The sequence below is a fragment of the Heliangelus exortis genome, chromosome 1 (genome assembly GCF_036169615.1).
Source record: "Heliangelus exortis chromosome 1, bHelExo1.hap1, whole genome shotgun sequence".
NCBI classification, from domain to species: Eukaryota; Metazoa; Chordata; class Aves; order Apodiformes; family Trochilidae; genus Heliangelus; species Heliangelus exortis.
Window position 1 is genome coordinate 99,988,353 of NC_092422.1, and position 25,422 is coordinate 100,013,774.

A 25,422-nucleotide genomic window follows, 5' to 3' on the forward strand; every position below is an offset into this window, starting at 1 on the left:
CTGAAGTGTGTGGTGTGCATGAGCACAGTAGGACTTTAAAATCTTGCAGCCCACTCCTTTGAATATCTTTAGATCAAAGAGCTCTGCACATCAGCCTGTATTTCAACAGTTGTTTAACACTTGCTAGGAACCTAAAATGCAGCTATAAAAAAAAGGAATCCAAAGCTCTGATTTCATGCTTTGTATGGAAAATTTACCCAAAGAAACTGGTTAGAATATGATGTGAGCTAAGGACTCATAGATTTACATACAGTATCTATAAATAGAAGTAGGAACAAATATACCCACAGACACATTACAATTCATTGTGGTAATGTTTACAATGGCCTTTGAAGCAGATATAAAAATCTTCGTCAAAAAAGGGATCGTTCAGAGGCTCCCCAGGAGAAATTACTTGTTTCTTAGTGTCTTTCAACTGATGAACTGGAAAGAAAAGATAACAGTACTAGCTCCTCCTTCTTTCACCTTTGCCTCTTCCAGGTTTTGTCTTGCCCGGTAGCTGAATAAATGCAGTTGTTTCTGAGCTGTGGAAGAATGAGGGAATGGCGTTTCTGCTTTGCTTCCTAATGCTTTCCCCTGACTCCAGCAAACACCCTGCAGGCAAGGTATATTCAGACATAAGGCTAGCACATGCTACAGAGGTCACTTAGAGAGAAAAAAGCTGTCTTGTATTATTTACAAGGAGTATTAGATGCCATTTTGGCCATAAGACACAAAGAAGCATCTGAGATCACTAAAGCTCTAAAGTGCATGGAAAGCAGAAGGTGTCTTTTTAAGAGGTTATCAAAGGACTTCACATGCATATCAACTCAACTCCAACAGAAGCAAAAAGAAATATGCCTGTAAACATTCTGGCAGATTAAGTAGAAAGGCACGGAATCCAATTGTCCCTGAAAATCAGAGAATGCAGATTTCAGTGGTGCTGAGAATTTAACTTGTGATTTCAAGGCAATCTATAAATTTCAGACAAGCAGCATAGCCCATTAGACATCATGTCTAATTATTGCAAACATTTAATATATCTACACAGTAGATTTTTGCTGTTTGCTATTTTAGGGGGAAGGGAAGGAAAATCTGTTTTTTAAATTTTATTTTAGTATTTGCTTTATTTTTTTTAAGGGAAATGTGAGAAAACAACACAGGATAGCATAAAACACAAAGGCTGAGTTGTAAGAAAAGGTTAACAAGTCTATATGTGACAAAGTCTGTACCGACCCTATGTATTTTGTCCTTTTATTGTAAACATTGCCTTTCAAAGCAACAGGATTTTGTATTTTATTAGTTCTTGTGAAGAACAGTACAAGCGCAGAAAGTGTATAAGTCTGGCTTCTGTGAGATATCTTGAAGAAGCTAAAATTTAGAGTGCTTCCTACCTAACTAGTAGTTTCTTTTGTGTTACAGTCATGCCTAAGTACTTTCAGATATTGAAGATGCTCATGGATCTTTGTGGCTTGACTTCTTTGTCTCCCAAGAAGGGGAAAAAACAGCATGAGAAGCTTGGGTTTGAGGGGAAGGAGCACAGGAAAGGGAGTGTAATTAAAGTGAAGGTGGGTGGTAAGTGCAGGGGAAAAAAAAGAGAGCAAGAGAGAGAAAGTCATTTTGAAGTCACTTAGGTTTGAGATAGGACAAGTGAATTACTTGGGGTTTTTTCTATTATTGTTTGGCCCTCTACAAGTGTCCTAGGTGTCTTCATATCTGGAACAGATTTGAATCATTAAGGAGTAAATAACTAGAGATAAAATCCTCATTAAATTATGAGCAGATATGTTTTAACTCCACTAGCAGGAAAATAATAGTTCAAAGAGACATCTGTTTAAGCGTAGAACAGCATCCCCTTCAGAAAACTGTCTGTGGATAGTGGGATCAGCGGTGTGAACCTGGGAACTATCCTGTGTGATCACCTGCTCGTGTAATATATTGACTGCTGTCATGGCATGTGGTATTGTGCAAATACTGCCCAAAGGAGTTTATCCTCTAAATCAGACACAGGTAATAGAAGTCAGACACAAAATAAAGGAGAGAGTCCAAACCAGATGAAGATAATCCATTTTACATGAGATGTAGATGTAACTTTCTCTTGCATTGATTACTTATTGTGCAAAGAGTGCTTTGCTCAAGGATTTAACTGAAAAGTGGCCATCAGTCTGAAAAAGACAAATAGCTCCCTTGCAGGAGGTGCAGAGGTGATGCAACAACTAAATTCAGACCAGGGCACACTCTTCAGGGACACCCTATAGATGAAAACAGTGTAGTTGAGGTTCTGGATGCAGTAAAACTACATCATGTAGTGCCACCCGTGAGTAACTACTACATTGCAGAGTGGCTGTTCTGTGTATGCAGAGCACAGAAGGCATGCCACACCAGCCTGACACTTTGCTCAGAACCAGCTTTTCTTTCTGTGCCTGGTATTACATTGCACAGATTATATTTTACTCAAGAGGGAAGAAGAAAACTTATACTAGAGCAGTCATTTGCCTACTTCAGCTATTTAGACTGCAAGCTCTTCATGGGCCTGACCATGTTTATGCAGGAGGATGTCTTTTTATGAAGGAAGGTGTCACAAACTCACATGGCTGAATAATTCCAGACCGTAAATTTGGGCAAACTTGCTGACACACCTTTAAAATCATCATAAGTATCCCCAAAACAGGTAAGAGGATCCTGATGTCCAACAGTTGCATTTCCCAATGTATCAGAAGTCTTTGCCAAGATACTAACACACTAAAATGTCTTGGGCAATGACTGAAGGACAAAAAGCCCAAGTGACTCACCTGAGAGTATTTCCCACAAAGCGACCATTCTATCAGTGATCTGTCAGCCCTGATCTCAAAAGAAATGTGTAAAACCTTTTCAGATATGAACTTGGGAACTATAGTTTGTGAACCTACTGAGAACCAAAAATTTCAGAGCTCAGAGCTATTAGCTTAAATTTTTTCAGTCTCATGCTGAATTTCACTCTGACTAATCTCTTCAAATTCTGAAGGATATAAACTATTCTTTACTTTTTCTCCACCTTATCACCGTCAGCAACATTACTTCTGCTTACAACAGACCTAATATTTCTTGTCTCATGATATAATTGAGATTCAGCTAGTTAAACTAGTTTAACTAAGCTTAAATGTACTTCAGGTGTATGGCCAGAGATATGCTAATATTCTGCTTTCTGAAATGCCTTAACCATTATTTTTGGCTAAATCCTACACCTTGTGGTAATACTTCCAGAACTTCCTATTTGGTTCCCCAGAACTTGTCTACTGCCAAGATCCCATATTCATAGGCATTCACAGGGTTGGTTACTAACCTCTGTTCTCAGTCTTCCTGTCCCTAATACTGAGTCAGAAAAGATGTCACAGGTCTTGGGCTTTTATTGCCAGTTTGTGTTCATCTTACTTGCTGAAGTGGCATCAATGGCAGATGTTCCTCTGCAACTGTGCAGCTCTCAAGCTAGTTATTTGAAGTTGGTAGCTCCTGTTTCAAACCTGGAAAGTGTGCAAAAACATTTATCTCTTCTGCTAAATATGCTAGAAGTTTTAATAAAAGATGGTATCGACCTCTGCATAAAAACTTATTGGACAGAAAATGAAGCTTCTGAAGAACTTCTAGAGGGAAACATCAGGGTGTTTTTTTTTTTCTGTAAATACCTTTGTGAAAAGCAAAATAAATACTAATTCAAACATTTCCACAATGTAAATATTTCCTGTTACTGAACAGAGACAAATACTTTAGGCTGCATTTAGCACATGGAAGAATCTCAACTCCATTACCACAAGATCTCATCCTCTCTGATCAACTTAGCTTTTTTGCCAAATCACACCTTTTCTGGAATACAGGGATCAGACACCCCACCCACCCATCATAGGGCTCACATCCAGCCATTATGCACTGAAGGAGAAGTCACCAAAGCAAAATGTTTCTATTTGATGCAATAATTAATGCGAACTGGATTCTTTGATTCCTTATTCACATTTGGTCTATTCTGTTCTGCAATTAGTTGTGCTGGGATGAATGAGACACTTGAAATCTACTGCATGCCACTGGGAGGGCAAGTATAGTGGAATCAGGACATAAGAATGGAAAAAGTAAACACATTCTTTTGTTGCCATCTATCTTGTTCTTAAAAGCCTTATTTAAAATAGCCATCAGACAAAGAAGGGGATGAAAAGACACAAAATAAGGTCACAAATAAAAACATAATTAAGATGTTTTTCAGAAAATGGCCTTCAGAATTAATAGTGCATCCACAAAAAGAGCATTCTCAATATGAACAACTATTTGTGTGAAAACCCTCATTTATACCTCTAATTTAGGCAAAGCTTTCTTCCTGAGCTGCTGGTTTGCATCTATTTATGTGCTTCGGTCCACCTGCAGGAGAAAAGAGAAGGTATCTGTTGTACGTACTGATACATACAAAATTAATAAGAAATATCACTGCAGTTACAGGACATCAAAACTCATGTATTTTTACTGCATGAACCAATTTTATTATTTGTTTAACACTGCAGTGTTTATCACAGCATTTGGAAATTACTGGCTGATTCATTTTGGAAGTCACTGGTAGCAACAATAAATGTGTGTTGTACACAAAGAAAGCATTCAGGCATTTGTAAACTATAATATTATAATTTATACTTACCTATATACACTTTACACATGCTCTTTTTTTTTTTTCCTTTGTAATCCAAAGTATAACTTTTGTAAAACAATGCCAAAGTACTTTGGAAGATTGGGTGAGTCACAGTTTGTAGCACAGTAGGGAAGATTCCTTCTCTGTGGTGACATTTTCCCTCAAAAAATCTCTCACCAACTCCTTTCAATTAGATCATGATTAATATTGACCACTCTGAAGACTCATGTCCAACTAACTACAAAAATATTTCTGGTAGCAGCTATGTCTGTTGTGACATATTTGAGCTTTGTTAAATTTTTCTAGTTAATGCAAGCAAAAGAAACTAAGTATGAAAATCAATGACAAATAAATGAGTATAAAGAAGAGTGAGTTGTGCTTGGTTTGTTCGGTTGTTTTTTTACCTCACCATTTTGTGCTCTGTTTAAGAACACATGAATATCTGAACATCTGAAAAAAAATTTCAAAACTGGGAAAAAGTAAAAAGGAACGAGAAACTGATCTGAATCTTTTAAAAATATTCCAAAAGATTTAAAAAAAAATCTTCTCTCCATACCATGCTAAACAGTCAGATAGCTGACACTGATTTTTTTCCTGACATGAATGTCCTAAGTAGCACAAAGGAAGAAGCCACAAAGTGTGTAAAGATTTCTCTTGAAGAGGGTAAGTCAGATGATTGTAAGGCATTGGTAATAAAGAGCTCTAAAAGAAAATCAGAAATCTATTAGAGGCTGAAACAAAAGAAAACAATAAAAAGAAGACTATAGGGCTCTATATTAATTTCAAATATACAGAAGATATTTTACAGCAAAACTGAATGATGAATGGAGATCTTTTGTTAGAAAATTATCAGGCAGTTGTTGAAAATTTTATATTGGTTTTAAGAAAGTATGTCCTTGTCCTACACTACTTATACTTTCTTCCTGCGGATAGCCTTACTATATAATACTTCAGTTCAGCAGTTACTTTTTTGCTACCCACTCTCCCTGAAATAGTGGGTATGACTATGCAATTTTTCAGCAAATTATATGTTTTGACATAATCTGCTGAAAATCTAAATAGAAAACATGGAAAAAACACTTCAAAGCCAGACCTTTCTCTATATTTAACAGTGTTAGATTACAGTTTGGGACCAGTGAAATATAGGTTGCAAGCTGATAACATCTGGTTTGACAGAAATCAGAAAATAAGAAAGTTTGTGCTTATCTGAGAGTCACTGGAGGCTTCCAGGGGTATAAGATGAAACTCTCACTGTGATTTCCAGGCGAGAAAATGTTCATTAAGTTGCAAAAAAAGACAGCGAGTAGCCCTAAGGTCACAGACAGCAGCAGCAACTGGAATTGGCTCACTCTTTACTGTTCCAGACTCACTGGCATGCTTGGAAAAGCAAATATCCCTTTCCTCAGTGGCAGAGAGTGAGGAAGAGAAGAGATTATGCCTCTGTCATTGTGTCAGACCCAATAGAGTGACAGACACTGCTCAGCCTCAAGGCTTGGAGAGAGCAGACAAATAGCTCTGCTGGAGCCCACAGAGATACGGGTATGGCTGTGAAGCAACACGTGGTGATTCAGAGCCTGCAAGAATTTTATTGGTTTATAGGGGGGAATACATTTATGAAATTTCAGCAGCCTTTTTGATATTACTAGTTGATAGCACTCTGCTTGGCCACAGAAAGCAGGTGTGGGAAGCTGCACCTATAGAAAGATGCTGCTCAAGAGTAGAACCACTGGAGCCAATGTGCTGTTCGGAGCATAACATCACTCGGCAGCAAGCAGCCAGGCTCCACGTAAAGCAAAAAGCATCCAACTCCCTGATTCAGAGGGGCTGTTGCCCAGCTGTGCCATTAGTGAGTGGGGGAGTAGCTCTAGGGACAGTTTCGCTCATCAAAAGTATATTGGGCCCATGAGGGAAAAGGCCTGTCCCACTCTTATGTTTCCTTCTTATTCCAGAGACACACACAGGTTTTGTAGGGTTTACTTGCCATCCCTTAGCCTCTTAAGAAAGACACATGGAAGGGGGCTGATGAAATCAGGGGTAAATTCCCCAGACAGGGTAAGGAGCAGGAGCCCGAGGCCAGAATCACCAGGGGGAGTAGGAAAGGTAGAAATGGGGCCCCCCCACATCCCTTTTCAGTAGCAAGGAGCTATTAATTTGCCTCAGCCATGTGTTGAGGAACAACAGCCCACAATCAATCTCTGTTCAGCACTAACTGCAGCAGCCGAGCGTTTCTGACAGACTAAATGTGCACAATGAATGGCAAAGAGAGGCAGCAAGCAGTTTTGCTGTGCTATTCTGCAACCTTCAAGTTCTGGAGACTGAGAGGGAAAAAAAAAAAAAAAAAAAAAAAAAGTGCTGCTCCACCCTGCTTGCCCTGTTTTTGGAAGAATGCCTCAAATCCTTGGATCAGTGCAATTCTATAAAATACTGACATTTTCCACTGGAAAATAAGCAGCAAATACTAATTATTAAGCAGTTCCTAAGTATGATTATCAGCTGAATCCTACAAATTCAGCAGAGGAATCACTGCATCTGTTATGTGGGAGGCAGACTTTGCACTAACGGGAATGAACTGAGTGTCAAGTCATGGGGTATTCTTGTTACAGCTTCAGAACAGATGTCATTTTGTCATAGCTGCTGACATAATTTCGAAAATAAGAAGATTTTGAGATTTAGTCCATAACGTTTTAAAGCTAAACACAGACAGGATTAAAGCTTTAAATTCAAACTTAAACTAGCTACAGCCTTATGACACAGGCTTATATCAAACATATCCTAAAAAACATTCAGAAGAACCCACCATACTGTTGTTAATTTATTGTAATTGTGGTACTAATGCTACTTCAATTATCTCATGTATTATTAAACACTATTTTCACAGAATTATATAGCCAGAAAATCTGACCCAAGATTGCCATTGTGTAAAAAAAAAAAACCAAAACAAAAAAAACCAAAACAGAACTAATGAGGTTTGGTTTCCTTGGATTAAGTTTTATCGACTTTCATGTCTAGGATGATGTAAACTCCAGTGCAAGCTTTTCTCTGTGAGTGGGACCACTTAAATGAACATCTCCTGTGTGGATTCTGTGGTGCCTGGTACTGTATGAGCTCACGCTCTAGTGTGGGGTTTTTTTTCAGTCAAATTATTACAGAGTTTCTCTTCTCCACTGAGCCTTGTATATTCTACAGCATTAATAACCTCCAAAATTATTCAGTTTTGACTGGGTTAGCCCAATAGGTGGGTTCGCATCTATTTGGTGGGAGGAAATAGAAACCAGTCCATAACTGAAGATGCACTGATCACTTAACCCTTTTTTTGAATAGATGACTCTTAGTGGGTTTATATTTTAAAAGAGAAATAATTCATAATGATTAAAGATGTGGTAGGGATTTCTTTAGCAGTTTCCAACTTAATCTGAAGCTAACCAGTATAGGTTGGTTATACCTTGGGTATAGGTATGAGTAGCAGAAGTGGGGAGCCAATTGCCCAGACCTGGTAAATTAAAGAAAGGAAAACCCATCCTGCTCTATGGTCTACAACAGCAAATGTACTGGCACTCAGACCGGTTTAAGCCAGTTCAAAGGGTAGATACACATTTATATCCAGGTAAGATGAACCCACATTATCAGCCACATCCCAGGCTGTACAATAACGCTACATCTCATTGTAGTCCTGATGTATATCAGTATAGATTTAAGACAAATTTCAGCAAAGGAAATAATATTAACTTCAGAGAAATGAGTCTAACGCAGCCACGAAAAATTGATCTCCTGTGCTGAAAGAACTCATTTCTGTGACTCTGAAAAGGAAAAGCTAAATGCAGGTGTAACTGGTTTTTAAATATTATGTGAAGCTTTTCTTTTACTGATTAAATAACCTTAGTAAAGGACTCAGTTTCTGTCTAGTCACCTAAAGTCCACATCAATCCAATATTTGCTTTCTACTGAGATTTGGTCATGCTCACATGTACTATAGAAGATTTTCAATATATCAACCCGTACCCCAGATGAACATTTTGAAAGCAAATCAGTATTGCCTTTGCAAGACTAAAATAAGGTATCCTAGTGTTTTTTATAAAGATCAAGTCAGATCTGGGAGATTCCAAGTCTCTTACTTACTTATAACTACTCAAACTTCTTCCTGAGTAAATTGAACTTTCTGTTCAACCTCTACACTTGTTCCAATCTCATCTTCAATGGCTATGCAATTAATCTCTGTAGGTGTTCCAAATCTGAGGGTTTTTTTAACATTTAAAATTATCTTCATTGGATTACTGTACCATCTAGACTCAGGTAGCACTACACCTACTCCATTTGGGTTGTTTTATCTTGTTACTTCATCGATTTATAAGGATTTAACACCCTACTATGTCTTGAGAGATAAAACTTATCTCACCAAATGTAATTGTTCCCTTTAAATATTTATGTGGAAGGCCCGACCATTGGCTTTCAAAAAAAAAAAAAAAGAAAATATGATCCCATTCCAGGACTTGTTCCAATTGTTGTAATTGCCTGTCCCATTTTTTTTCCCTGCTGAAATATTAAGGGTATATTTTGTTAAGGTCTGTAAGGTATTTCCTTTTTGGAGCTTCTAGAGACTGGGTTGAAGAGGACAATGCACCATTTCTGTGACGTGCAAGGTGAAAGAGGCAGTTTCATTGTCCTTCAGGTCTATTAATTCCTACAGGTGACTATCACGTTCCTGAGTTCAATACACAACTAAAGGCTCGTGTGCTGAATTTTAATTCATGTACTTGTTTCTCTCTATCGATTTCCTGCTATTGAATTTTCAGAGACATATGAATTAGAGAAACCTTTAGTTGTCATCTTATACTCAGTCAGATAAAAGCTTAAAGACCAAACCATGACACAGTGAAATCCTTGTAATCATAAGAAATGGTTGTAAACTGAAATGGTTTTGGTTTTCGTTTGATTTTTAGGTTTTACTTATACCACTTTGGTCAGAGAAGTTCTTTCTTTTCAGGAAAACAAAGGCTCTGAAGTCTTGTTACCCTGCTTAGGCAATGAAAACGGTTTACAAGTGTAAAAAGCACAAATCAGTGTGTCCAGACCTAGCATATATCAAAATGTTTGGACTGGGGTCAGCACTTTCTGCTCTAGCAGAAGAAGGATCAGATTTATTTGCTGGCGGTAGCTCCCTGGGTGGGTACCTTGTGTTCTGCCAAAAGGCAGGATGTGGTTTGTGGTACTCTGGCTCCTGGATGGATCCTTACTTGTGTGTGTGTCTGCATGTGACATCTGTGCAGCTGCAAGGATTTCTGTCTCCTCAAAGTGGGTGGGCAGGGAGGAGAAAGGAGGAGCATTGCCTGTAGGGCCCCCACATTGGGACAGACACAGAAATTTTCAAGTAGCAAAAGCAGGTACACATCCAGACCTTTAAAAGACAGAAAAGCACATGCCCCTAGGGACCCCATTGTTAATGTGTGGAGATTTTCTGTTCCTAAGAAACCTAGAGAGCATTTCTGGACTGGGCAAAGATGACCCTCTCTGCAAGGGCACAATGGGCCCTTGGATGGTCACTAGCATCCTTAGCATCCTGCAGATCCTGTGTAAAATGCAAAATGCAGGTTATATTCAAGAAAAGCTTTGGCTTTGGGGGTCAAAATTCCAATCATTTGTACATGCTTTTTTCTTGAAAAGGTATTGGTAGATCTACCCTATATTTGGCTTGTATTTGTAGTCTAGACACAGCAGCAGCTGAGATTCTGGCCCCAAAAGATAAAGTTTTTGTTTGTGGTGTTTGTTGTTTCTGGATTGTTGCTCATTAATCATTAATCAAAGCTTTCATTATGAAAACAATATCAACTCAATATTTTTTTATGACCAAACAGGGACCTTTTTTTCAGAATCCTGACTTTTTTCATAGTATCACACCACGAATCTCATCAGACTCCAGTCCTTTTTGACAGACTGATGTGATACAAAAATATCTAAATCCACAAGAGCAAAATCTTCCTTGATAGAAACTGTGAGAGAAAGCAGCATGTTTGCCTCAGAAATCAATCATAAAGAAAAGACCTGGGTGAGGTTGCAAGACCAGAATCAGGATTGCTAATACCAAGCATAGCACTGCTGCTTCTTAGGCGAGTTTTGGCTACCAGAGTGACTTAGCCTGGAAACTGGATTCAAACAGACAGATGGCTGCAAGCTGCTTTGCATTTCTGTTACCCAGTGTAATACAGAAGAATTCCTTTTTTAACCACAGTTATTAAAATAGGAATTATTAAAATAGGAATTTCATGGAGAAGGAAGGCTTTTTCTAGGAAAATGACACCGTATTTTAAAAATTAAGCTCTCTTAAGAACCAGAAGATAGGATCAAATGTTTCTGCAAATTTCAGAATTCAGAATTTTCTGCTGCCCATGAAAAAAACCTTATATTTTGTCATCATATGCCTCTGTACATGTCTGCATACACATACACAGTTACCTGTGTCTACATGCGTAAGCCTGCACACACCCAACGTTCACAGATATGCAACACTCAGCACACCACACTCACGTTTCCCATCTTTTCCTATTGCCCAAGAGCAGACTGAATACAGGTGGCCTCATAATACCAAGCATAAAAACGACAACCATTTTTTAATTGTAGAATAATCCACGCTGTCAGATGCACTGCCATCTGCCTTGTTCTCTACCACTGTTCACTGCCCGCTTGCTGCCAGCACTGGCCAATTGCTGGAGAAATTACAGGAGGAGAAGCTTGGCTTTATGAGAGAGCTTGAAACCAGTCCCAGTCAAGTACAACATAAATTCCAAAGCAGGATTTAGGTGTCTATTCAGGTGGTGGTCCCTCCTGTTACACAGCCACAGGCGTATCTGAAGGGGGTGGGTCTCCAAAATTTCCTTATCAGGGCCTGATGAGTTCAAACAATCAAGGCCAGAAAATGCTTTGTACAGTTGTGATAGAAGAATTAAGGATCCCATTGACTCTGCTTTGCTTAAATCATTCACCTCTGCTGCTGTCATCACTGCAGTACCACAGAAACACTCCTGACACCAACCCTGTGCTCAAATTGGATATCAAGCCTGTATCAGCTACCACAGGACAGCCAGATCCAGATTATTGTCAAGTGAAGGAATCCCCACAAGTGTAAAACCTTTTTTCACAATTTGGAGACTATTCTGTTCCTATTTTCTGTTACTGTGTTTCTTTAAAATTATGGCCTAAGGAATGCTGATCAATATCAACATTAAAACAATCTTGTGGAATAATAAATAAGATGACATTAAAACCTTTCATGCTTGTAGTGAGCTCTTTGTTTTCTTCCTTTTTCTCTCACAGCCCCAAGTGCTAATGAAAAATGCTTTCTGATATGCCAAATTCTGTGGTAGTTTCATTTCTAACAGGCTGGTACCTGTTTGGATTTAATTATAGGAACTTATATTTTGAGAATGAAAAGGTTTTGAAAGTTATTATAAAATTAAAGGATTGCAAGAGTGAGGGATATTTCCATAATCATAACATTTTAAATAGTTAAAAAGAAAAAAATAATCTAAAACCACAATTATCTTTAGTAGAAAATACAGAAAATACAGATCAGTCACAAGTATTTTTTTCAGCCTCTTGCCTTTTTCTATATATGCATTCATAATTTAAACCATCATCTATTATAGAAAAAATAAAACCTGCCAGATGGACTAAAGATTGCAGGTAATAGTTACAGATTAAACATGGACTAGACATGGTCTCTGTTATCCCACTCCACCCAAAAAGGGCCTGAAAAAATGTAGGAGAGATTCCTACACAAGTATTGCTTCAAGTGTAAGTTTTCTCACAGCCATCATAGTTTGAGATGGTTTTATGTAAAAGCACAATGAGCAAATGCAAAAATATTCAGAATCGCTATACAGCAGGGGTATCCACTATGAATTCTCTGTAGGTTTGTATAATTTTACATTACTTCCAAACACGCCTATGGTACTCACCTTCATCCATTCCAGCATACTCTACATCTGTGACAATTATTTTATTGTCATTCAAGCCAGAGACCTTGAGCAGTCTGAAGTCAATTGATACCTGTTAGTCATCCACCAGCAATTTCTCTAATGTCATATTTTAGGCTATATTGTAATAATAGAAAAAATGCAATAATTTCATATGATGATGCAGTTTTATATTCCCCTTTGCTTTGAAAAAGTTTGTGAGTGAACACTGAAGTTTGTCTGACTACAAAGTTATGGCTTTCAAAGCTGACTTGCTGACTTCTCTCTTCACTGTCTCCATCCAGCTCTGACATATCCCAACAGACTAGGGCAGGGTAGATAGAGACCTCCATGTCATGCTCTCTCTTACAAGATGTCACATTATAATCTTACAATCATGACATCTGTTTCACTGGACATTTTGCTATTCAAAACTCATTCCTCCTGACTGTTGTCAACAACTTTCATATATCTGCTGGAATTACAATAATATATCAACAACTCTTAGAATTCTCAAAAAAATCCAGGAAATGAAAATTTGTGCATGCAAAAAACACTGTCCACCACATCTGAAATGACAAAAAAAGTATCACTGAAGTAGATCACAATCCAGAAGAATCACAGAATCACAGATTTTTAGACGCTGGAAGAGACTTCAAGAGATCATCAAGTCCAACCTCCCTGCCAGAGCAAGAACATAAATAAGCATAAAAAATCATTGCAGTTCAGAGAATGCTTTCAACAGGTATAAAACTTCCATTATATTACTGAAACATACTTACTTCATTGCTTCTTCTTTTCCCTTCCCTGCCTTTTAGTGCTACAAATAAGAAATAAATAGGAAAAAAAAGATAAGTGAAGAATGAATAAAGCAGATTAAATTCTATTTTTTCAGTCCAACTTTGCACAAAATCCATCGAATTTTGAAAGATTAAAAGTATTGTTAAATTTTCTTAGAAAAAAAAACCCCAAACTACTGCTTTTGGTTAAAAAAAAATCCAAACATTGGCTAGCTAAGTGTAGTGCATGTAAAATCTTGAACCTGCTGTTTCTCACTGACACAATAAGAGGAGACTCCAGGTAATGGAATGTTCAAAAAGGTAATTTCTTCAATTCATACATTGTTATGCTACAGCTATTCTGTTTCTTTTTCTTAGTTTAAAAGATGGTTGTTCATCTATCTTCCTGTTAGTAGAAAAGCATGCTTATACCATTGTACTTCTGTTTTCTTAAAAGCAAATTTGATTATTAAAACTGAAATTCTGGTATATCTGGAATATATTTAAAATAAATGGTGCTGGAAGAAATTAAAAAAAATTAATAAGAACTTCATAGAGCATGAAAATTAACTAAAATATGTTAACTGAAGCTCAATTTCACACAGAATATGGACTGTGGTAGAGCTTCAACTACAAAAATAGTACCTTAAGCTCAGCATAATAGTAGTGCTGATGCACAGTTTGTGCTGCTACAAACTGCAAGCTTTTTTGAGCAGAAAAGTCAAGAATTGTCAAGAAATGTGAGCATCATATCACACACCACATCTACTGAACAAGGCTGTTTTCCTTTGATAGGAGTCATATACTGGGTCACTAGGGGAGGGTTAGTGAGCATCTTGCCACTGAAGTCTGTCTATTGCAGATTACAAACATTACCACATCTAGAACATTTTTTTTCTCAAGGTTACTTCCCAGCAGTTGTTTTTCAGGACTGGATTGACAATTTGACTGAGCCCATAATTTTCACAGTTGGAGTTTCGTAATTTGTCATGCAACAGTGGCCAGCTTGGCATAGTGGGAAAGTCCAGGATCCTGCAAATGCCCCAAAGGACATCCAGGATTTATCATGCATGTGCTGATCCACTGGGATGGGTTCCAAGTCACAAATCATTCCTTTCACTCAGAGGCAGGAGAATATTCCCAATCAGCAATAGTACAAAGCTACTGTTCTGATCTGGAGTCTTACCTTGTGCTCTTTTTCTTTCTGTTTTTTTACACATACATAAATATGTACAAGCATGCACAGCTTATTGTATTGCCAGTGCAGATAAAGACAAGCAAACATTTAGCTTTAGAGTGAAAATGCCTCCTTGCATGCTCTTTGGGCTATAATCTCAGCTATTATTAAATGTGTGAGCTGTTAAGCACCCTCATCTCCACCAAGACAACTAAGAGAAAAGGGTGCTTGGCACCTGCCAGGGCTGGGACCTAAATGACCTAAAAGCCCAGTATCTGCCTCTCTAATTCAGAATAACTTATATTCAGTATGATTTTCTTTGTAAAAAGGATTTACAAGGCTCATAATAAAGACAAAACAGTGGACTGTAATGAGGATTGGCAAGAAAGTAAGGAGCAAGAGCATAGCATGTTGGAAAAGAAAATTTTAAAAGTGGGATACATGAAAGAATGAGGAGAGTAGAGGGAGAAGAATAAAGCTATTTTCCTTACAAAATCTCTTCTAGCAGGACTTCTCCTATGCTAGTTGCAACATACCCATTCAACAGCCAAAAAAATCTTTCTTTTAGTAACCCCCATTGAAAGTTGGTAGCAACACAGCAGTAGCGGAAAATTCAGCATTTTCTGGAAACTAGTTAGGCTTCCAGCCTCACAGCTATTATTTCATCTTTCATTGTTACTCTGCTTAGTTGTTATGTTACTTTAATTTTCTTCTTGCAACACATCTCCTCTTCTTAGGTTTTTTTCAGTTCATGGACCAAGGAATCCTACATCATCTTCTTAAGAGGGATCCAGAGGAGTAGCTGAGACTACCAATTTACACTTTTGACACAGATATTTTCTCTGGTCAAGAAGCCACAGTAGGAAACTGCAGTGCAAAGGGGGGAGAAAGCAAAGGGAGGATGAAAAGTCAGTGAAATAAATAGCTTACAAACAAGTGCAACCCAAAGGTGAAATGAGCCTGTGGGTAGCTGTTGCTCAGTTAATGGAAGAAATAAAGCTAAAATACCAGCACCAAGACAGCAAGCTGTCACAATGTCAGAGCTCAGGTAAGCCAGTTTCCCCAGACAGAATGTAAAATAACTTCTCCCTTTCACAGTGTGGACATCTTTGTAAACTCTGTGTGAGCTGACACAAGGCAGGTCTGTTTCTTTAGGAGACAAACCACATGCTGATGTGCCCCTATGATAACACTGGGAAAATGATCCTGGAGTTCTGGGGTAAGTAAAAGGGATGGCAAGCTTCAACACTCTTTTTTTTTTTTTTTATATTCCCCAAACTGCATCTTAGCAACGATTCAGCAGCCTCCTCTGCCTAGAAAGGATTGCTGTATTCTGTATTGAAAACTTGCTAAGAGCCAAACTTAGAAGGAGCTGCTGAAAATGTTATTCTTTCTTTCATCTCTGCACAGTATTGAATATTAATGTGGTTCTGACTTTCTACCACCATCAAAATTCCTCAGCCATATCCTGGCCACAAACCCCTGTTTCAGAATTTTTAACCTCATCCCTGCTCTGACAGTTTTCTGGTTCCTGTTTATTCAATGCACCCTTTTTTGTGGGGACAGGTTAAGTGCCCTCCAGTTCCATTACACAGCTGCAGCATACTAGTACATATAGCATATTACTACATAATTAAATACCTGCAAAAGAAGTGGGCAATCATGATGATGGATGTGATGGAACACAGAGGAGTGATGGTGGGGTGGGAACATCAGCAGGGAGCCAGTACTGGAAGGAGAGTGCTCATGTGAAAAAGCAAAAGCCAAGAGAGAGGCAGAAGCAGTGTGGTAGGGCAGAAAAGACTGCAGCCTTTACTCAGACGAGATCTCTCCACCCAAACAGAGCACCAGAAACTATGTATGTGTGAAATAAATGTACAGTTATGGGTCAATAAGTCTACAATATCTCTGTTCTCTTTCTGATGGGGGTAAAGACATTTGGCTGCAATTTTCAAGAATGCCTGTGGTCACAGGAAGGTTAGATTTTATGTTGCTGGATTTATTTTTTGTTTGCTTTCCATATTAAAAAAAAAAACAAAAAAACGTGTAGACTATTGTGGTCTTTACAGCTAAACCAGAGCTCCTATGGTTTTTTGTGGTCAGAGTATCATGTATTTATGCTTTTCCTGGGTTAATCTGATAAAAAATAAGACAACAAAGGTAATCCACTTCCTCCAGGCTAACAGTGGGTATACCTTTCGTTCAAGTATTGGGTCTGTCAGCTAGATTGTTCCTAGAGCTATAAGAGAATATAGATGCTCACAGCTTTTCCTCAATTAAGGAGCTTCTGGAGATAACTGTTCAGGCTAAAACAATTTTCTTTCTTTTGTTTTAGGTATATCTAAACGTGGTAGAGTCTTGTCCACCATGATCTCACTTCCAAGTACTACATAATCAAAGTAAAGATTTGGAGGATTTTGATCCTAAGCCCTTGGAAAGAGACAGGGACCTGTTTTAATGACTGCTACTTCAGAACCACAGTGTGGATCTCAGTTCACTGTGAACTATACATCTCAGTGATGTATAGTTCTGATTTGCCCAGGTTTGTACCCTCATGATAATTTAGATTTCATTACATACTGCAAATATGGAAAAACCAATCTGGAGCCCAGTGTTTGGAATTTACAGTGTGTATTCATTCCATCTTTAAAATAAAAATATACAAACAGGCACAACTCTTTAAATTTTCCCTGCAACAGGGAAGCTCTAAGCTTCTAGCTCTTCTGGGGACTTTTTTAGCCATTACAAAACATTAATTTCTCTTTTGGATAATGAGTCACTTAAACATTTTCAAGTCCTTTATCTCCTGTCCCTCAGAGGAAGGAAACATCTTTCAGCTCTAGATGCATGGCTGTGGTGCCAAGGGATTTCAGTGCAGCAATGAAACACAAACCTTTGCATTATTATTAACAAAAAAAATAATAATCAGCATGACCATTTTTAATGTCTCACACAGCACTGAATGGGAACTTCCCTTGCCATCCATTTCTGTCAGCTATGGTGGAAAAGCTTTGCCTGAAAGCAGAACTAATTCTGCTCAGCATGGACACTGAAAAATTCAGCTATGAGGCAGTTATTGTTAATATGCTACCAGAAATGACATTAAGAAAGTGAAATGTTCTGATAAATCCATATAGATCTGGGATGAGAATATGCTCATACATATATTTACAGTGGCTTAATAAACAGAGTAATGTGTGACTTGTAGAAATATTGGGAAAACTGGTCTGCCTTTAAATGTTCAGCAATGGACACTGTTGTGTTAAAGTAAAAAAACCTGAGCCCTTCTTGAAAAGTTTGTATCACAGCTTGCAGTCTGACCAGTCCTCATTTGCTCCATAATATACATACCTTTTAAAATGAAATTACAAGGATAAAGGATTGAATCTTTAACTTACACAAAGATATAAGTAGATATTCAGCCTTGATTTCTTGTTGCTATGTGAAATGCACACCCATCTGTCTCAGGCTGCAGTGATTTTCAAGTTCTTACATCCTGTATTAGTTTGCACGTAAGAAGAAGAACGGCAGAAACCTTTTTTTTTTTTCCTTTGAAAGCAACAAGCATAGTTTGTCTCTTAGCTGAGGAGAAGACAAAGCAGTGAGAAGCAGATTCTACATTCTGCCATGGGTTTCCACACTTCCCAGGAGCTGGGCTGGATGGGAGCAGCACTGGAGGGCAATGAGGCCATCAAGGTGCACAAGTCAGACTGTTCCATTGGCAGCTTTTCTGTAACTGCCTCCTAAATAAAGAATAAATACTGAAGCGACATGGTCTTTGCTGACTCAATCAGACCTTGTCTCCTCTGTTATATTGCAGTTGTCTTCAAACTTTACGGATAGAGTTCTCCCTTTCCCTTTCCCTTACTCCTGCTCTTTGCTCCTTTCCCTTCTGCCTTCCTTTCTCTACCTTTCTCTCTCTCACTCTCTTATTCTTCCTTTTCTTTCCCTTCCTATTTTTTTTCTCAGTGTGGGATACATTCACGTGTCCCCCTTTCACCAGAGAAGAAATTGCTCCTGTGTGTACAAAAAAGATTCTGTGATGGTGCTGCTAAGATGTTCAAGGGCACAGCAACATTTTGCAAGCCAAAGTCTGTAAGAGATCTTTTCCTAAAAGAAGATCAAAAAAGGAAGGAGGTTACAAACTGCTGTGAAGAACCCTCCAGTTCATTCAGTTTTCTGGAAATTAGATTACATTGGCTCATCTCATGCCTAAAATGCAGGTAAGTTCAAAAAAGTGAGAAGATAACCAAAACCCATCTTTCTTGATGTCCACCCATAAGATGAATTCTTATGCACCTGAGGAAAATGCCCATCTCAGCTTTTCTGTAAAACAAATAAAAATTAATAAAATTATTTCTAGATCATATTTGTACAATACACCAAACCTGCAACTGAAGCAAAATTTTACAGGTGACTCAAAAAGCTTAAAAGGCAGAATCCATAATGAAAATTATGATGGTTCCATTGTTCTGCTAATAATGCACTCATTTCAATCACTTAGATTAATACTATGGCACAGAAAGAATAGAACTGCTTTGGCAGATTGAGCAAATACAAGTCAGTACAACCACATCGTAAGACTCCACTGCTCATTGTAGGATAAATATTTTAAAATTGTATAAAGAGGATTCAGCCACATGATGCTTGGTGACACTAATGGGACCCATACAGCTAAATGCCCCCCCATACAGCTACCCCCATATTTCTGATATGATAATTAAGCAATAGGATGCATGATTTGTTGCATGCATTCATGCCTACCTTGTTAACCTCAGAACAAGAGCCAAGTACCACCAGTACAACCAGGCTTAGGTCAAAAAGACACAGGGTTTGTACTACTGCACCCTCTTGCTATTAGGAAATGATAGCTAGAAACAGTTCTATAGCTAACTAAGCAATGATGCTCTGGGCTGTAACTGTAATCAGCTTTATTCACTGCAAATGAGTTCAGTGTCATGAATGGTGTTGATTACTCATGGTTTGTAAGGCAGATTACACAGTAGATCATGCCCATTTTTTAATTATGTAACAGAGCAGTAAATAGAATTTTAATAGAAAATCCAATAAATAATGTCAGTATTTTCTTTATGTATCTAACCCTCTACCAGCATTTCCACCTGGAATCTCCTGTTCACTATTACCAGGGATGAATATGGCTCAAGTTCCACAGACTTAAAAAGATATTTAATTTTGATTTTACTTCTGTGTTACCTTCTCTAATTTATTGAGGGTATCACAGTTTCACAGAACAGTTAGAAATAAGCCTGTAGTTTAAAACACCCAAACCAATTGCTTTTTAAACAAGATTTATTAATGTTACTAGATTCTATCTTAGCTTCATAACAATGCTAGGCTTTAGAAATCTGTTAATATGGAAGTGCTGTAAGCCTAGAAAGTAGAAGCAGCAGAGATGTTATTCCAGCATTCAATAAGGATGAAATATCTTTTGTTTCCTTAATAACTACTTTGAAAACAAACAAAAAACACCCCAAAAAAACTATCACCACCACCACCCCCAAAAAACCCCCAGAATATCAAAATATCAAAGGTAATCACCACCACCTTTTATCAGTCATAATCCACTCAAGATGAAATTCTGCTTAATCTAAGTAGAGGATTGTCTCCTAAAACTGCTTTTGTATCTATGCCAGGTTACTAATAGAAGTGAGAAAGTCCAACAGCATAACAGGTATAATTATTCAAAATGGTTTGGGAGGGGAATACTTTTCCTGAACTATGTGATAATGCTATTAGCTCCAGGAGCTTGAGCATCAGGGTTGATCCCATACTGAAGCAGCCAGACAATGTCTGAGCAGCAGAATCCTTGATCCAAGGGTTTTGTAGACAAAGACAGACCTAGACAAGACCAAAAAAGTCCAGGATCAAAGGGCGGTAAAGAAGCTAGAGGCTTATTCTTCTTGCAAAATTTGAAGTTAATACACAATATTTATTCATCACTAGGTATAAATCTGAGTCACCCTGAGCAAGCTTAGCAGCAAGAGATTACTTGTGATTTAGTTATGTGTTTTACTTGAAAGGATTATTTTAATACTGATATCAATATTACATAGTTTGCACAGGCTGAGTGTTTGCCATGCTGGAATTGGGAACTACAGAACAGAACTTATTCTTCTAATAGCAGTACCATGGCTTGTTTCTGTCAAATGGAAATCATCATTGTAAATCCTTGCTGTGATTAGAGGACTACTTCTGTCTATTATTTGGATCCAAAGTGAGATCCCTTCAGTCAGAATTACTCTATTAGTAAACATTACCCCAGAGGTATCCTTCAGAGGACATGTAAATAATAAATTAAATAATAATAATGGTGAGTAGTGACAATATCAAGAATAAAATAAGCAATATAGGGAAAAAAAAAAAAAAAAAAAAAAAAAAAAAAAAAGAGGGCCAGAAGGCCAGAAAAGAACAACCCAAAACAATTGAAAATCAGAAAGCCAGAACATTTTTGAAATAAAGGTCTAACAACCTTTGGTACCTATCCAGGCATGGATGAACACTAGTTGCTTTACAGAAGTATATATCAAGAAAAATTCATTTCATTTCAGTCAATTTCTTTCCATTGCAGCTCCCAGCTACAGATATTATGTCAATGCATTTTGGAGATACACTCATAACAAGACATGTATTAAAAATAAATGAAAAGAAATATGTAAAAGCAGTTACTGAATGTCAGTAGATCTGCAAACACTAATGAAATACTGTTTTTATGGAATTCACACACTGCAGCCAACAAGAATGAAAATGAAATGTCCGTAAGCTATTGAAATATAAGAAAAAATATTTTGTTTTCCTGTTTTCATGATATTCAAAGTAATTTTGTGTTGAAGTATTGTGGCTATCAAAGACTTCTACTGGTAATTTGCTGGGAAATCATCTATGCTTTACTTTAGACAAAGAATTAATTTTTACATTCAAGTAAAGGTCAACTCTGCAGCCAGATGCAGATGCAATGAAAATGTGTTCTGCTGAGCAATACTGCTTTCCATACCTCGTGTCAAATGCCTCTTTCAATTAACTATATTCAAACTGAAGATAAAAAGTATCCACTAATCCTTCAGCCATCAGGTATGATAAGGAATTAGTGAGATGTGAACTACAGGACTCCGAAAAATTGCACCAAGGAGAAAACTCTTGAAAAATCTGAATTATAACAAGGGTTGGGATTGCTTAAAAATAGCAAGGGCTAAACTCTTATGAATATCACTTTATAGGTTTATATACCAGATTTATATTCATTTATAGAACGTATAGAATTTCAGTCAATGCTTTTTGGAACAGAAGAGAAAAATATTATTAATAATTTGGTCATATTCAGTGAACAACTGGGAGAAAATTGTGATTAAAATACCATAGTATTTGCATTGTGCAAGAAGTAAGTAAAGACTGCTTTAACTTTTTTGTATCTTTGATGCCCTCTTCATGAGCTGCTCTCATTTAACTGGTTTGATGAGATGCTAACAACTGAGCAAAACCCATTTATGACTGCCATTCAAATTTAGTAACATCAGGATCTCATTTTCCATCTCTTAATGAAAAAACATTCTGAGCATTAAGAAGCGCTTTAAAAATTGTGTTCTAAATCACAAGGTGCTGTGTATTACTGATAAATGCATACCTTATAATTGCCAAGCTCACACTGACTTCTAGCAAAATCATACTTAAGAATTTCTAGGAGAAAATTTAAACTCTAGCTGAAGAGCTACCTGCCAAAGTATTTTCCTTTGGAAATAAAACTATCAAACTTGCACAGGTTTGCTGTTCAAACTGCCTCACTGCTGTGCTTCCTGCATTACTACAGATTACGGTTCAGTTCAGTTTGAAGGGTAGCCTGACAGATATGAATCCAAGCAGCCCTCACATCATGAAAGTCTGGAAGCTAGGCAGACCTAGATTTTGAATGAAAACTCTGCTTAGAGGCCTCCAACCAAGATCAAGATTTCAGTTGCATTTGCATTTGTATAAAGCCAGAAGGGTTTGGATGAAATTATAGACTTTTCTAAGCCAGTATTTTTGAGCTTTAGTGTCTGAGCTAATCCACAGCTAGACAGAAAACAGAATTCTTTTTGAGTTTGCTTTTATTGCCTATAAAAACCTAAGGTTAGGGTTTAAAAATTTTTCCACAGACAGGATTAAAATAAAACCAAAACCAACCCTAACAATCCAGAGAAAGTTGAAACCTTTCACATCAATAATGTTTCATTTTTGCTATGTTAACATGTAGTGACAAAGTAGAATTTATAAGAACGAGAAATTCAAAATAACTCACTTCAGCATTTTCCAAGAGAAAATTGCCCTAGAAAAAGCACAGCTCCATAAAACTTCAACCTTTCAGTAAACTTCAGGTTCTGTTGTTTTTTTTCAAAACAGCAATTCTTATTATACTAAGAATGAAAATAATATAAGCACCTCGAGAACCAGAAAATGAACAGCCCCCTCCCCCCCAAATCAGTTCTTTTGAAGGAAATACTTGAGATGCTCAAATGTAAAAGTTTCACAGTGTAATATGAATGGTTCTCTCAGTGGTAAAAATAAAGTCTGTATCTTAACACTGCAATGTTATTTAAAGTAACGATGAGTGGGGTGGAATTAGTCTCACCCAAGTTTAGGCATCAGCAGAGGAGCTGGTCTTCCTGGGTCTTGATTGACTGTCAATCAAGAGAAAGATGCAGTGTTAGAGCATGATTTATTTGACTTATTTTAGACACACAGCTTAGGATGAAATAAGGTGCCAGTTCCTCTCCCATGCAAGGAGCCAGGATACAGTTCCAGCTTAGGTGTAGACAGCTATTGCCAGGTCAGAAGACTCTCGCCCATGGGGTACAGATAAGAATAAAAACCAGGAAGGTATGAATGCCCTATCTGTAAAGCATGGATTTAACTCTGGAAATTGAAAAAAAAAAAAAAAAAAAAAAAAAAGAGGGAAGGTGTGTGTCATCCATGCATGCGTATGCCCTGCTTATGCAAGGTTGTTGCTTAAACACAGCAGCTGGAATGAAAAAGTCTCGTAGATAAGCTTGCCTTCTCTTTCATATTTTTTCTTTTCCTGAAGGACAACATAAGAAGCAGCTTTGCAATTTAATTAAATGTGACACGTGTTGCTATAAGCTACATTCTTGCAAGTGCAGTATTTATGCCAAGTATGAGCAATCCTAGAGTAATTATGGCTTCTGTTTTACAGAGGGCATGTCACTCAGCAGACAAGTTTCATGAAAGGACTGAGAAAAAGAAATGCCAAAAAAAGAAAAGGAAATTATGGGCCAGAGGGTTTAAAGCTCCCAGCTGAATAAAGTGAAACGGGAAAGTCTCTTAATGACAGAGGAGCAGATATGACAATAACGATAATAAAAAACTAGAGGTTAGAGTTTCAGGTCAGACTGCCAAACCAGGCACTGTGCTCAGGCTGCTGAGAGGCAATTACCCCAAGACTTGCTAGGAGAAGTATTTTTTCCAAAGATCTGCTCCAGAGCCTTTGGGGTGTAATTCCCTTGCAATGACACAAGCTGGAGACGACAGGCAATTTCAGGAGGGGGATGGAGAAATAATGTCTACTGGGGGGTGCCTGAATGTGTTCATAGGTAGACTCCATCTGAAAAATCATGCTACAGCTTTCATGCTCTGGTGCACAACATCACTGGCAAAAGCCATAGGAGAGGCTGTGACAGTCACAAAAATACACAAAGACATTTTGGTAGGGGATACAATTTTCAAAACCACTTAAGTGAAAACTACACTTATTTTTTGCCACAGAAGGGATATTCAATTTGGAGTGGTTGATTTCTAAATTACTCTGGTGCTCTATAAATTACTGTTATTACAATTGTTTTGGCATTTAACTATCATGTCACTATAAGATACTTCAATAGCAATAAAAATATTATCAAGTATTGTAAATTTTCCTCCTGAGTAAGATTCTGCTATGCAGGTAGCAACATTGTTACATTGAAATATCTGGGGGGAGTCAATCTCTGATTATGCTGAAATACTAAAAATTGCACAACCATCATGTGAAGGGGGTTAAAATATCTGAAAGCAGTAAAATGTGCTTAGGGGCTAAATGCTAGGCTTCTGAATAATTTAAGCATATTTGAAAAATTTTTTCTCTTATTTTCATACTTGGCACCCTGGGTGAAAAAGATGTGTTCTCAGGACACTGAATCACTCATGCAGTCACACAGAAAGGAATCAAAACAATATGCAACACCATGCAAAAATCCCCATCAGGCTAACAAAAGTGAACCTTTTTAAACTAGCATTTGAGTTTTCTCATCTCAAGTTCATGTATGGTAGTAAGTGCCAATAAAGCAGAGGGAGAGGTCCTGCTCATTATTAATGTGGCATCAGAGAATTACCACCAAGGCTCAGCGGGGTCTTTCCTGGTACTGGAGAGAAGCTGAACTATCTTGTGACCACCCTAGTTTCTGGTAACTTAGATTTCTTTCCTGTTGCCATGCTGGTATTGCTCCAAAGGCACTCTTGCTCCCGTGCACCTCCGAAAATCTACCTTCTGGTTATAGGGTATTTATTTTCCCCAGCTCCCTAGTGACTTCCATAATCTCACAGAGATGTTCTCTTATTGTGTTCTGACCATTTCACTGGGTGGGGTTTCTTTCAGCTTTACTTTTGAAAGGCTCAGCTGCTCCCTTCTCCTGGTGTCCTCTCTGCAACATTTTTTTCCTTGGAGCTATCTCAGTCTTTCAGATGGTCTCAGCTGTAACCTCTCCAAGCAGGTATTTCGAGTTCTGATTCAAGGTAGAATAAAGCACTCAACCTTGGATTCATCTTCAAAAGATAAGTTATTACAGGAATGAAGTTCATTGTTTTCTCTCCATCCATTTTACTGTCTCAATGGTGAAACAAGTTGACCATCATAGG